The following is a 12,103-nucleotide window of genomic DNA, read 5'->3' as shown; positions in this document are numbered from 1 at the left end:
AAAACTTAAGTAAGAACAAGGCATCACCAGCCCTGGACAGAGTTCAGGTGTTCTGCTGGTTGTATCAAAGGCTGACAGTGTACCTAAGGTGGCTGTCACATAAACAGAGCTTGATAAGATTGTGGGTGTTTTATGAAAATACTTCAGAGACTTGAAAAAACGTGAAAGGGGAAATCAATTAATAAAAATTAAGCCATCTCTGTATGGAGAAAGTAAATATGATTCCACTTATGAGAGCTGTTCCTGGTGTACCCGCTGCCTGTGCCACCAGAACCATGTTTACAGGTCCTGGCAGGAGGTGTTCTTAACTGTGCAGTCGATGTAGTCTATCACCACCAAAACCTTGCCAACTTGCTCAAATTATTCTTGTCTTGAAGTGTTACACGTTGGAAAAAAAAAAAAAAAAGAATTGGCTAATATGTAAACTGTCTTGTAACTTCCTCCTTTGCTCTTCTCACTCTCAGCCCAAGTGCTCGTCATGTGCCTTTCTCCCAGAAAAGATCCTGTCAAGATTAACAAGTTCATGCATCATGGGACAAATTTTCACAGCCTTTTTGCTTGCCTGTTTGTTTGCTTGTTTGTTTTTTTAGCTATCCCTTCGTTGTGTCACAGGGGTACTGTGCCTTCATGTGCATAAGCAGAGTCCTCCATGTGGTTTTGCCATCCTTGAAGAGGTAGGTACAGGATTTTCACCTCACTTAAACTGAAATGCCTGCTGCTTTGATTCAATATCACAGTCATAGCACCACATTTTCTTTACATGCTATCATAAAGAGAAATCACAGACACAGAGAAGTTATGTCTAACCAGAATTTCCCCTAGTGATTAAAAGCACTAGCTGTGCTCACCTCCAAAGGTAAAAGCAATTAAACACATACACAGCCCCAAAAGAAATAAAATTTAAAATTGCTCATTTGTGATCATTTCACTTCTATACAACCGATTAATCTGTTGGGAAGTTTAGTAATCTTCTCATGTACACTTACAGTAAAAATACACATTTGATCTTCCAGGAGCATCATTCCTAACTCTTCATCAGTCATTTCAAATGCATGCCCAATTTTATTTTCCTTGGCTACCCATTCTTTCTAAATTCACAGTTCCAGGAAACAGAGAACTCCATTGGAGCCCCCTTTATTTTAAAGTATTTAAAAAATATATTTTCCAGTTAGACAAAGGAATGCAATACATTCTCCTTGACAACAACCATAAGATCTTGATATCTGACTGACTGTGCAATGGCTGTAGAGTGCTGAGCCAAGCAGCAGGTATATGACTCACACTGGCCATTTAAAGTGCTGGTTTTGCATAGTGAAGGTATTGTGGAGCGCATAGTGTGAGCGTGGAACTTGGGAATCAGCAACATAAATCCCTAGGAAAGCAGGCTTCATACATTTGTTATGTGAGTATATGTTTGTTGAAGCAAGCTGTGTGATCTGAAAAGGAAGGAGGCCAAATAAACAGTAACTGGAATGAGTAGCAGAGGTAGAAGGCGAAGTCAAATAGATGAAGCAATATATCAAAGTGCCAGTGTGTGTACTGATACCAGCCAAGCTTTCATTCTTTTCACAAACACCCAAAGAGAATTAAGCAGCCATTGCAATAGGTGTCCTGCAGTTGAATAGGAACAGGAAGAGGAAAATGTGGATCTTCAGTTACTCATTTGAGCACAAAGTTAAGCTGTACCCCTGGGTGAAGTTGAGATGGAGTAGGGATCAGTTCAGGATCCAACAGGGAAAGGGGTTATTCCTGATCAGGACACGGTTGGGCTTTTCCAGGAACATAAGAGATCATCTCAGAGAAAACTCAGATGGCAGAGACTTACAGAGACAACTATCTTTCCAAATTTATCAACTTTTTTTTTTTGTTACCTTGGCCATTTATTAGATATAATTTTTTTGGCTTATGCTTCTGTTTTTTAAAAAATAACAAAAGGATATTTGATAAATTAGTGGTGGGTGAGGAAACTGTCACTTCAGCTGAAGCCAGAACAGACACCTGGTCTTTGTTCTATCCAATGATTTATTGTGTTGGGAGACTTGCTGCAACTGAACTGTGTGACAATTAATAGACTATGAAAACTGTTATCAGATGCTGTTTATTATTAGCAGCAGGTTAATAAATTATAAATATGTTGAATCCAGTAGAGAGAGGGAAACAGCAACTCCAGCACTTGAGGAAGCAGATATTTTCTGCAGCAGTGCACTGGACTGCCCATGTCTGTCCCAAAAGGATGTTGCAGTCGGGAAAAGGGACTGAAAGGAGCTATTCTGATCAACAGTTGAAAGTGGGTATTCTGAGGAGAGGCTAAAAGTGTTTTTCTTGTCTAGTCTTGTAAAAAGAAAGGTTAAAATGGAAACATCTCCTCTCTGCAAATATGTTCATAGTTTTTAAACCAAAAGATGGAGTTTAAACATAATCATGAAATACAAAATGTTTCTGCCTGAATTAAGGCTGAAAATTACAAGAAAGGTTCTAATTTTCATGAGATTAGACCTTGGGACAGCTTCAGACTAAAATTAATGGGAATAAAAATCTAGTTAGGTGTAATAAGGTTTGTTTATATTATAAATAATTATTAAAGAATAAAGACTTTTTCACTGCTATAGCAGTGAAAAGAGTTCTGCTAATCTCTCTGGATTACTAGTGAACTGAAGAGTGTGTATAAATATTAGCTGCTAAAAGTATTGTATTTTAGAGCTTCTTTTTCTTGTAAAGTCTATTATTGATAGCCTCCAAGCCTTTCATTTTTAAAGTTGTAGACAAAAAGCAAACTACATCCCCATAAAAGAAAAATGTTCTTCTGACAATACTTTGAAATAATGCTAAAAGAGAAATAAAACCTGGTAAAAGAAAAAAAAAAAAAGCTCTTGATTTAATGATAAGTTTTTCTGATTTCTACTGGACCTGTGCAAGCATACTGAAACAAAATGCCCTGCAGAGCTGCACACAGACTGGCACCATCCTGACATAGTACGATCAATAAAGCATGTCTCATTGCATCAACTAAGAAATTAGTTGTTAAGAAGAAAATTGTCAAGAATGGTTTAGATTGTGGAATTGTGCCTGAGACTGTTCTGTAACAAACTTACATAGCTTGCTGTAGAACATAAGTAGAACATAATTGCTACTCAACAAACAAGCAGCTAACCAAGCAGTTAGTAGTTTGTGTGATTTTGTTTTCCTGATTTTTTCCTGAGAACAAAACTTTCCTAAACTTTTCTACAGTTCTTGAAGAACAGCATGGAATTTGTGGTGGTTTTCTGTTATTGGGAGGAGAGCCATATAAAGGGAAGAAGTTAAACATCACGCACATGTCGAGGAATGGAGTGGTGTCCAGGTTTTTGAGAGGTAAATTGCTTGTTGGTAGAATTGTTTCGTTGAAGTTTAGGGCTTGACATGGATCTCAGTCCTAGGTGGAGGTTAACAAAGCTTGGGAAGAAGGATGTACAACTGACAATAGACACAAGGAATTCAGAATTTATGGGCCACAGGGACATTTGGCAGAACTCCTAAGGGTGGGTCGTTACGAACTCACAAAATAAGGAATAAACAGAGCCAACTTAGCAACTGTGCTGAATCCTCTCCAGCTGGGTAAAAAGCAATTCCTGCAGGGAGAGATCATCCTCAACTCATGAACCACCGACCCAAGAAACCCGCCAACTCAAGAGAAGAGAGAGACTGACCATACTCACTAATTAACATAAGAAGCAAAGAAATCATTCAACCAATTAAGATAGAATATTACTTGATAAGAGAGCTGGGTAGCTTGTAGCCAATGAACATTAATGCCTTTGTTTGCTAAGATGCAATAAATAGTGAAAATTTTTGAAAGCCAGTGTGCTGATTTTGTGGATTTGCCATCCAGCACTGCTTTCTGCACGGAGCTGTAAGTACATCAAACACCTCAGCCCTGTGTTGGGTTCAGCCTCTTGCACACCAGGTGAAAGAACACATTTTGGAACAACAAGAGGATCTCTGAAATGATGTGCAATGATAAAATCCCTCCTCTAAAATGTGTAAAGCTGGCAGGGCCATGCAGGTATGTTCTGTCCAGACTACACAGGTACAGTGTTTTATTGCTTTTTCTCTAAACTATTGATATTCAGTCACAGAGTTAATGATCAGTTTTACAGGAGAGAGAATAGGAACCAGACACCTCAGAGGGGTGTGTGCATACTGTAACCATTACACCACAAGGGCGTGTTAGGTGAAACTGCAACTTTTGCATTCCAGTGTATTTTATTTGAGAGAAAAAGCTTGCTATAAATCAAACAACAACCTTGAAAACCATGTTGGAGAGTGGCTGACTGCACACATGGACCGTTTCACAATTTGGTTCCCTGACCACCCCCTTCCTGAAGGAAAACTGGACACTGACATTTTGGCAAATAGTTGAACCTACACAGTGAATGAGTAAGAAAAAACTACCCACAATCACATCAGAAAATCATGCGCCAGTCTTTGTTCTCATCAAAGGCATTTGTTTTTGTGGAAGTCAACCAGGAAAAAAAATACTTTTCTGGTATCTTTGATAAGAAACGCACCTTTTAACTTCTTGTTCTAGTACAAATGAAGGCACATGCTTTTGTAGAGACACATGAAGGTTCACAAGCATACAGAATGGGTTGTAGAAAAGCAATTATTCTTGGCCCGATGGTCCTAATTAGAGTCATCTACTCTCTCTTATAATCATCTGCAGAGTAAAAAGAGAAGAGTAGCACGGAAAAACCCAAGTCAGATGCACAAATCGCTTATTCCTTCAGCTGACTGGAAGGGAAACAAGGTGTCAAGTGATGTTGAAGGGCCACCTCCTCCAGGTAAGGCACTGACTTCAACAGCTGACATAGAATAGAGACAGTTGAGTCCCCTCTGCTTGGGCTGGCAGAGACAGAAAGTCCCTGGTGCAGGCATACACATCACAATCTCTGGTGCATAAGCACACATGCATTCATGGATCCCCTAAGCACCAGCATGACCCCTCCGATGGTCACCTGCCTGCATCCAACCCTCCCTTGCCTCCCCCACAGGTCTCCCAGTTGCTGGTTGGTCTGGATTGAGGCTCTTTGCAAACACCCATGCACTCACATCTCATTCCACAGACATCCCTTGTTCACAGGGCCCTCAGGCATGGCAGCACTGACTCCCTGTCAGTGGGATGCCCCAGCCTGAGGCCCCCTTGCTCACTGGCTGGTCCAGCTTGAAGTTTGCTGGTAAAGACACACACACCCTCTCCCAACTCTTCGGGGAAGATACAGACACTCACCCCCAGCAGCTGGCACAGGCACCCAGGCTGTGACCCACAGCCCTGCTGCAGCCCCTGGTGCAGAGCCCCTCACTCAGCTCACTCACCCCTGGGAGGGACAGACTGCTCATGCGCAGGGCTCAGACAGACAAACACACTGTTTGGACCTGTTTGCATTTAACAGGTCTCTTCATAGCCTTTTCTGCCCACTGCCCTCTTTGTTCATCCATGCACCCCTTTGCCTGTGTTCCCACGGGGATTTGCACACCTTATCCCATTCCTGTAGCTATCCTAGTCCAGGTCGCCCTTGGCCTTTGGTCCCAGCTGTTGCAAAACCCAGGATCATGGAACTAGATCCCTTCCAACCCAAACAAAGCAAAAGTGAGCTCATTTTCCATCACTTTAATAATAAAAGAATTGTTAGCACAGGTAGAATTTGTCTGATTTCTTTGTGACGTTTGTTCAGCTCAACTAGACTTCATGGTGCAAATAAACATCAGTGAAAGTTAATAGAAAATTTCAAGATGTTAGCTGGAGAGATCCAGGAGAATTTAAACACAGGAAAGTATCTTACTAATCCAGTTTGGGATAGGACTTTAATAGGAACTGGAAATCAATCTGACAGAGAAAAATAAGAGGCATGACTTGAAAGTCTGATTGATCTGTAGAGAATTTTGTTTTCCTGAGATATCAGATAAAAATAAAGACATTGAGATTGGACTGGGAAGAAATGAAAGTATGTGGGCATGCAGCTACCTTTGGTCAGGTGCATTTTGGTCTGTTGAAGGAGGTTGACAATGTATGGACAGGCTCAGGATTGTGTAGCAAAGAGTGAAGATCAAGAAAATTTGAATTGTGTCCGTGGGAAGATGCTGTTTCCAGATATTTTCAAGGACAAAAGGCACAGCATTGATGCTTGCTGGCCAAAAGGGGTGGCCAACTAGGTTGCTGCCACACTGTCACCTGGTATGCTAAGAAGTACATAAAAAGTGTAATACTGCTATCAGTAAGGACCAGAGTCCAGAACTCCCCAGAAGGTCACTGGCCTTCACAGCCAGGCTTCCTCTCTCCCTGGCCAGGTGCATCTTCAGCGTGGGGAACAGGGAGTGGGGAGTGCCCCCCTCTGGAATCCTGCATAGATGCCTTCACTGGAGCCCCTGGGGCAACAGCAAAGGTTTTGCTCACGTGGCAGGGTGTTTGTACATGAATGCTCTTCAGAGTTTTGGCTTCTCTATAGTAGTCGCATTCTTGCTATTTGCAATCTGTTGTTATTTCTTTTTCCTTCACTTTCTTTGGTCCGTACAGAATGTCATGCCTCTGAACTTCACTGGGAAGATGGGCAGAGCTGAGGGAGAAGGTATTTTAATTGCTGAGACTGCAAAACTTCATTGCAGCTGGCAGGCACAGCTGCAGTCATGCACTAGGGGCACGCGCACCTTTTGCAGTGGAAATAGCCGGAGCTACTGCTCAAACAGAGGCCACTGTGCAAATCAGATGAACTTTGTGAACACGGTGGTAAGGGACACGTGGCAGAAAACAATACTCAGAAGGGTGTGAAGAACAGGAAGGAAAAGTAGAAAACTCCCCGAAACTATGAACAGAGGAAATAATTAATAGGGAATTAAACAAAGAACAGGAACATTTTAGGAAGAGCAGTGCTTCGGAGGGAGCTTGAATGTATTAGGAAACACATTTCTTGTTTGCTTCTTGCTGTTTTCAGGTTCTGATAGAAAGGAAATGACCTTAATTTTTTGCTTATAAAGGAAACCAAAATCCCTGAAAGTTTCTGTAAGTTAGAATCAAAAGAAGTAACTGTGTTAGTGAATCATAGCAGATACAAGATAAACAATGAAGACCCAAGACATCATTTCATACACTGTGAATCTTGTTAATATAAAGAAAATATGAACTTTATTTTCACTTTATGGAGCGAGGATAAAATATTCATTTTCATATTGGTCTCAAAATACCAATAATATGCTATGAAGGAAAAAAATGGTTTTTTAAAAATTTTCATTATTTTTCTCCTAATGCTATGCATTTTGAACAAAATTTAATAAATGTTAAGATATGCAATGAAACTCTACTCAGCTGTTAAGCTGTGACATGTAAGTACTGCTATTCGCAGGATTGCCTGTGTCAGTGATGTTGGTCTAAGTCTGAGGTTTGCCAGCAATTTTGAGTTGCAAAACAGTCCCTGTGCTTTCCATTAACTTTTTTGGTTTCTGGGCAGAAGCCAAAAGTGCTTCTGTCATTTTTGAATTTTTTTTTTTTTCCCCATGGCAGCCTACCATGTACTGAGATATTTCACCACATCTTGTGCTGCAATCCAAACCTCGATACATCAGCAATGCACTGCATGCCCCAGACTTCTGAAGAGCACCATGAAGCCTTTGTGTGGTTTCATGCTTCAATGTCATGACTATCTATACTGCCTAGATGGCTTAAAAATTTAAGTGCATCCAGGAAAGAGTAACTTGAGATGTGGAAATTGCTCCTTGTGAAAAGGAAGCAAACAAGTCAGTTAGTACAGTTTGTCTGGCAAAGGGCAAATTGTGGTCTCCCTAGACATGAAGGGTTTTCCGACAGAAGATAGATCTTCAGTCTAGGTAAGATGATGTAAACAGATGCAATTCATAAAAGGTATTTACGTCTTTATTAACAGTACATCCTGTCAGAACAAATTAGGAAGAAAACAGACAAGATCTTTAGTGCTAAATATTAAATCAAGATCAAGAATTTTTCTTGAAAATATGCCATAGCCTAACAGAAGTTCTAGGATTAGTCCAGAAACTAAGAAGTGTCATGCAGGAATTAAGAAGAGGTCACACTGTACAAAGGTGGACTAGGTGATCATGATTGTCTCTTCAATTCAATTATACAAGAGTACATGAGAATCTGCAAAAATTACCAACTGTGGTTGGTAAAGAGTTGTGCAAGAATGTTACATGATAGGGAACATTTCAACTACCACTTCCCTTAAGAAGTTTTGAAATCCTTTTTTGTGTTGTCTGCAGAACTGTAAAAAAAATAGGAGAGAACAGTTCCTAAATGAACTGAGATTACACACCACAGGACATGCAGAAGACACGAGAACCCTTAGAGATTTCTAGGCTTCTTATAGGAAGGAGAACTGATTACAGAGCATGTTATTTTCCTGACAAAAACATGTTTATTTGCAATAATGTCTCATAACTTCTTTATTTTGGTTTGGTTTGATTTTAACTCGTTGGTGTGGGGAGAGTGGTAGACTTCAGATGAAGTTTATTAGAGAAGCCCTTTGGTTGAATCACGAGGTGCAGAACCTCCCTTTTCTTCTAAATGCCTTCTCAGAGAAAAGTCTAGGTGCAGCTACATCCAACCCTAGACTTTGTCAATGGTTTAAGTTTAAGGAATTAGAGAGGTGAGATCTTTGTACAACTTTGTCGCATGGTCTTAATGATGGCAAATCAGATATATTTCTGTGAAAATGAATTCTTTCTTATAATAAATGATTAGACAAAAAGATCTTAATCAGAACTATTTGCTAGTAAAAGTTAAAATTACTCATAGTGGATAGGATAGTGCACTATATCAAAGCAGTTCTATTAAAGCTAGCAGAAAGAAACAATAATTAAAGGAGAGATTGATGTAACTCACCCATACCAACAACCAAGGGCTTAATCTCCTTCAGTCAGTCTTGAGGGGTCTCCTTGGGGGGTGTCCCCTACCCAAGGGAGGAATCCCCACCCTCTCCAAGAGGGAATCTGTTAGAAGAACTGAACCATATGAGAGTAGAGTGGACTTTCGTAGTATAAAGTGATTGACTTCCAATTGCAGGTGTCCAGTTGCCTCACTATCAGTATGTTGATTTGGGGTTGGAGACCCAGACTGGTTTTAGCATAATTCAACACCAAAAGCAGCATGATTCCCCCTCTCAATCCTTGCAAAGAGGGCATTGTCCCTGACTGCATTCCAGGCCAAAGAGTCCTGCTACATTTGTATATAAATAAAGAGCTGGAGAAAATCTTCTTGTTTGTTCTTGGGGTCTTGTGTGCGCATGTGGCATTTTTTCTAAATTCTTAAAACCATTGCAGTTGTCTCTTGAGACAAGAGGGGTGCTGTGGTGGTGGTGAAATTCTTGATGATGCTATTTATACAGTACCGAAGGGTTTCAATTACTGCTGTGATGCAACTTGCTTTCAGGCAGTGTAAATGTAGCTTTTGTATTTTTTTCTGCTGGGAGCTGTGCCTCATTGCCCAGGACTGTGGCAGTGTAGCTTGGGAGACCTAGTCCTCGTGCTAGCTTTGCAGAAACAGGAGAGATATCTTTACCCACAGATCACTAAAATCTCTGTCTTGTGTTGGCCTACAAGCTCAGTCCTCCAAAGTTCAGAAGCTGGTTCCCCTCAGCTTCTCAAAGCCTGACTGACCTCCTCCATCACTTTCCTTGCCATTGGCTTCTATCCCACAGAACTGAAAGGGGTTTTGCTCACTCAGGATTAGACAGACATGAGCTGGTGCTGGAGTCTGGTCAGAAGTCCCGTCAGAAAGCAGGTTTGGCAGGAACAGGTTGTGTGTGATGTGCTCACCACAGCCACGCACAAGGATTTCACCGCTCGCTGCCCTGCCTGCTCATCTCTAATGGACTCGAGTGTCTGGTGCTGCAGTGCTCTGTCCAACAGAGAGGGAACAGCATCTCACACACACGAGACAGGTAATTTCATCTCTGCATACCTCTTTCCCATGTATATTTAACCTCTGTCTTTTTTTCTCTCCAAGGCTGATCATGCTGCCTTGAAGATCTCTACTTCCAAATGGCAAGAGCATTTCAAATGAGCATTCTTTCTGGATATCCACTTGTTTGAAGTAGTTTATCCCCCTGAATTAAACATTCAATGTGGAAACACTTCTAAGCCAAGATTTTTCTGGTTTTAGGAACTAGTTTCCACTCCATGATTTCTTATTTAAAGTGTTTGCATTTACTAGTACAAAAGACAAATCTTTTCCCCCTTCTCACTGATCAGGCATCCATCACAAGATGCCTTCCTTAGGAAACCTGGCACAGCCCCTTACAACAGCACACCTTGTTTTCTATGGCATGATTTCCATTCTGGCACCAGCTATCCATGGCAACAAGAAACTTAGTCTGCCTGTATAGGTCTTGGTGTTTTAGATACAGCTATTGCTTCAACTTTTCCTGTCATCTTATGCTTCTCCTTCTGGCTTAAGGAAACAAAAATACAAATGCACCAGTCACCTTTGAAAATTGTTCTTCTCAACCTCACAAACATGTGATAGCCCTTTAGATTTTTTTTTAAGGAAGAACAGCAGAGTTAATATTAGCAGAATAAAATTCAACAGTAGGAAAATATGGAAATTAATTGATATAGGTGCCCAGCACATTTAGCATCAGAATGGCATCACTAAAAGGCATAGGCTGCCAAGTTCATCTGCTCTGGCAACTGTGATTTGTTTTTAATCATTGCAGTACAAATGAGGCATTTCCAGCATATCCTTTGTGAAGACCTTCAGGATAGTAACATTATTTATATTGAGCAGGCACTGTTGTGCCTGTTTTCCTCTTTCCATTCTTGAAAGAAACAGATATTTCTGTTCTTGCAGAGACATTGTTACATAATTGTTTGAGAGGCAGAAAAAGCATTTGAAAAAATTGCCAGCTGTTCATTACAACCTTTCATCTGGATATTGCTCCCCACACAGCTGAGCTGCTGGAACAGATCTGAAGGGTGTTTCTCTACATTAAAAACTGAACATAGTAGTGCAAGTTTCAACAGTGGTTTTGGCTAAGTAAGACTAATTTTTCCAGGAGCAGATTGAGGGTGCTCGTACAACCCATCAGTGCTCAGCTTCTAGAACTGGGTGTTACAGCTGAGCAGGGGGCAATTAAACAACCAACCTTTAAAGTTCATTTAAAGTGTGGGTGTTGGGATTAGCTTTTGCATCCTTTGTCATGAGTGGGGAAATTAAATTTAAAAGTTGTTTGATTCTGGCCCTTCTGTGACTGAGAACAGCCAGAGACTTCATTAACCAACAAAAAAAAAAAAAAAAAAAAAAAAAAAAAAAAAAAAAAAAAATCTGAGGATATGAGGGTACAGAGAACAACTGGTGTTCTCTGCATAAGCTTTGATCTCTGCCCAGTTCTTCTTCTATTCTACACCCAGTCCCATTTTTATCTCTTTGTTGATGATCTGGGTGAGGGGATCAAGGGCACTCCCAGTAAGTTCACAGATGACACTAAGTTGTGTAGGAGTGTTGATCTGCTGGAGGGCAGGAAGGCTCTGCAGAGGGATCTGGACAGGCTGGATCCATGGGCCAAGGCCAGCTGTGTGAGATACAACAAGGCCCAGTGCCAGGTCCTGCCCTTGGGGGACAACAACCCCTTGCAGTGCTACAGGCTGGGGACAGAGCAACTGGAAAACCACCTGGAATATAAAAGACCTGGGGGTCTTTTTTTGGGGCTTGGCGGTGTCTGAACATGAGCCAGCTGTGCCCAGGTGGCCAAGGTGGCCAGTGGCATCCTGGCCTGTATCAGGAGTAGTGTGGCCACCAGGACCAGGGCAGTGACTGTCCCCCTGTACTTGGCACTGGTGAGGCCACACTTTCAATCTTGTGCCTGCTTTTGTGCCCCTCACTATAATAAAGACTTTGAGGTCCTGGAGCAAGTCCAGAGAGGGGCAACAGAGCTGGTGAAGGGTCTGGAGCACAAATGCTATGAGGAGCAGCTGAGGGATTTGGGAGTGTTTAATCTGGAGAAAATGAGGCTCAGGGGGGACCTGATCATTTTCTACAACTCCCGCAAAGGAGGCTGTAGCCAGGTGGGGTTTGACCTCTTCTCCCAGGCAACCAGCAACAGGA

This window comes from Fringilla coelebs (genome assembly GCF_963513975.1).
Source record: "Fringilla coelebs genome assembly, chromosome: 3".
Lineage (NCBI taxonomy): Eukaryota > Metazoa > Chordata > Aves > Passeriformes > Fringillidae > Fringilla > Fringilla coelebs.
The sequence above is the reverse complement of the archived record's forward strand: the minus strand, read 5'-3'. Positions refer to the sequence as shown.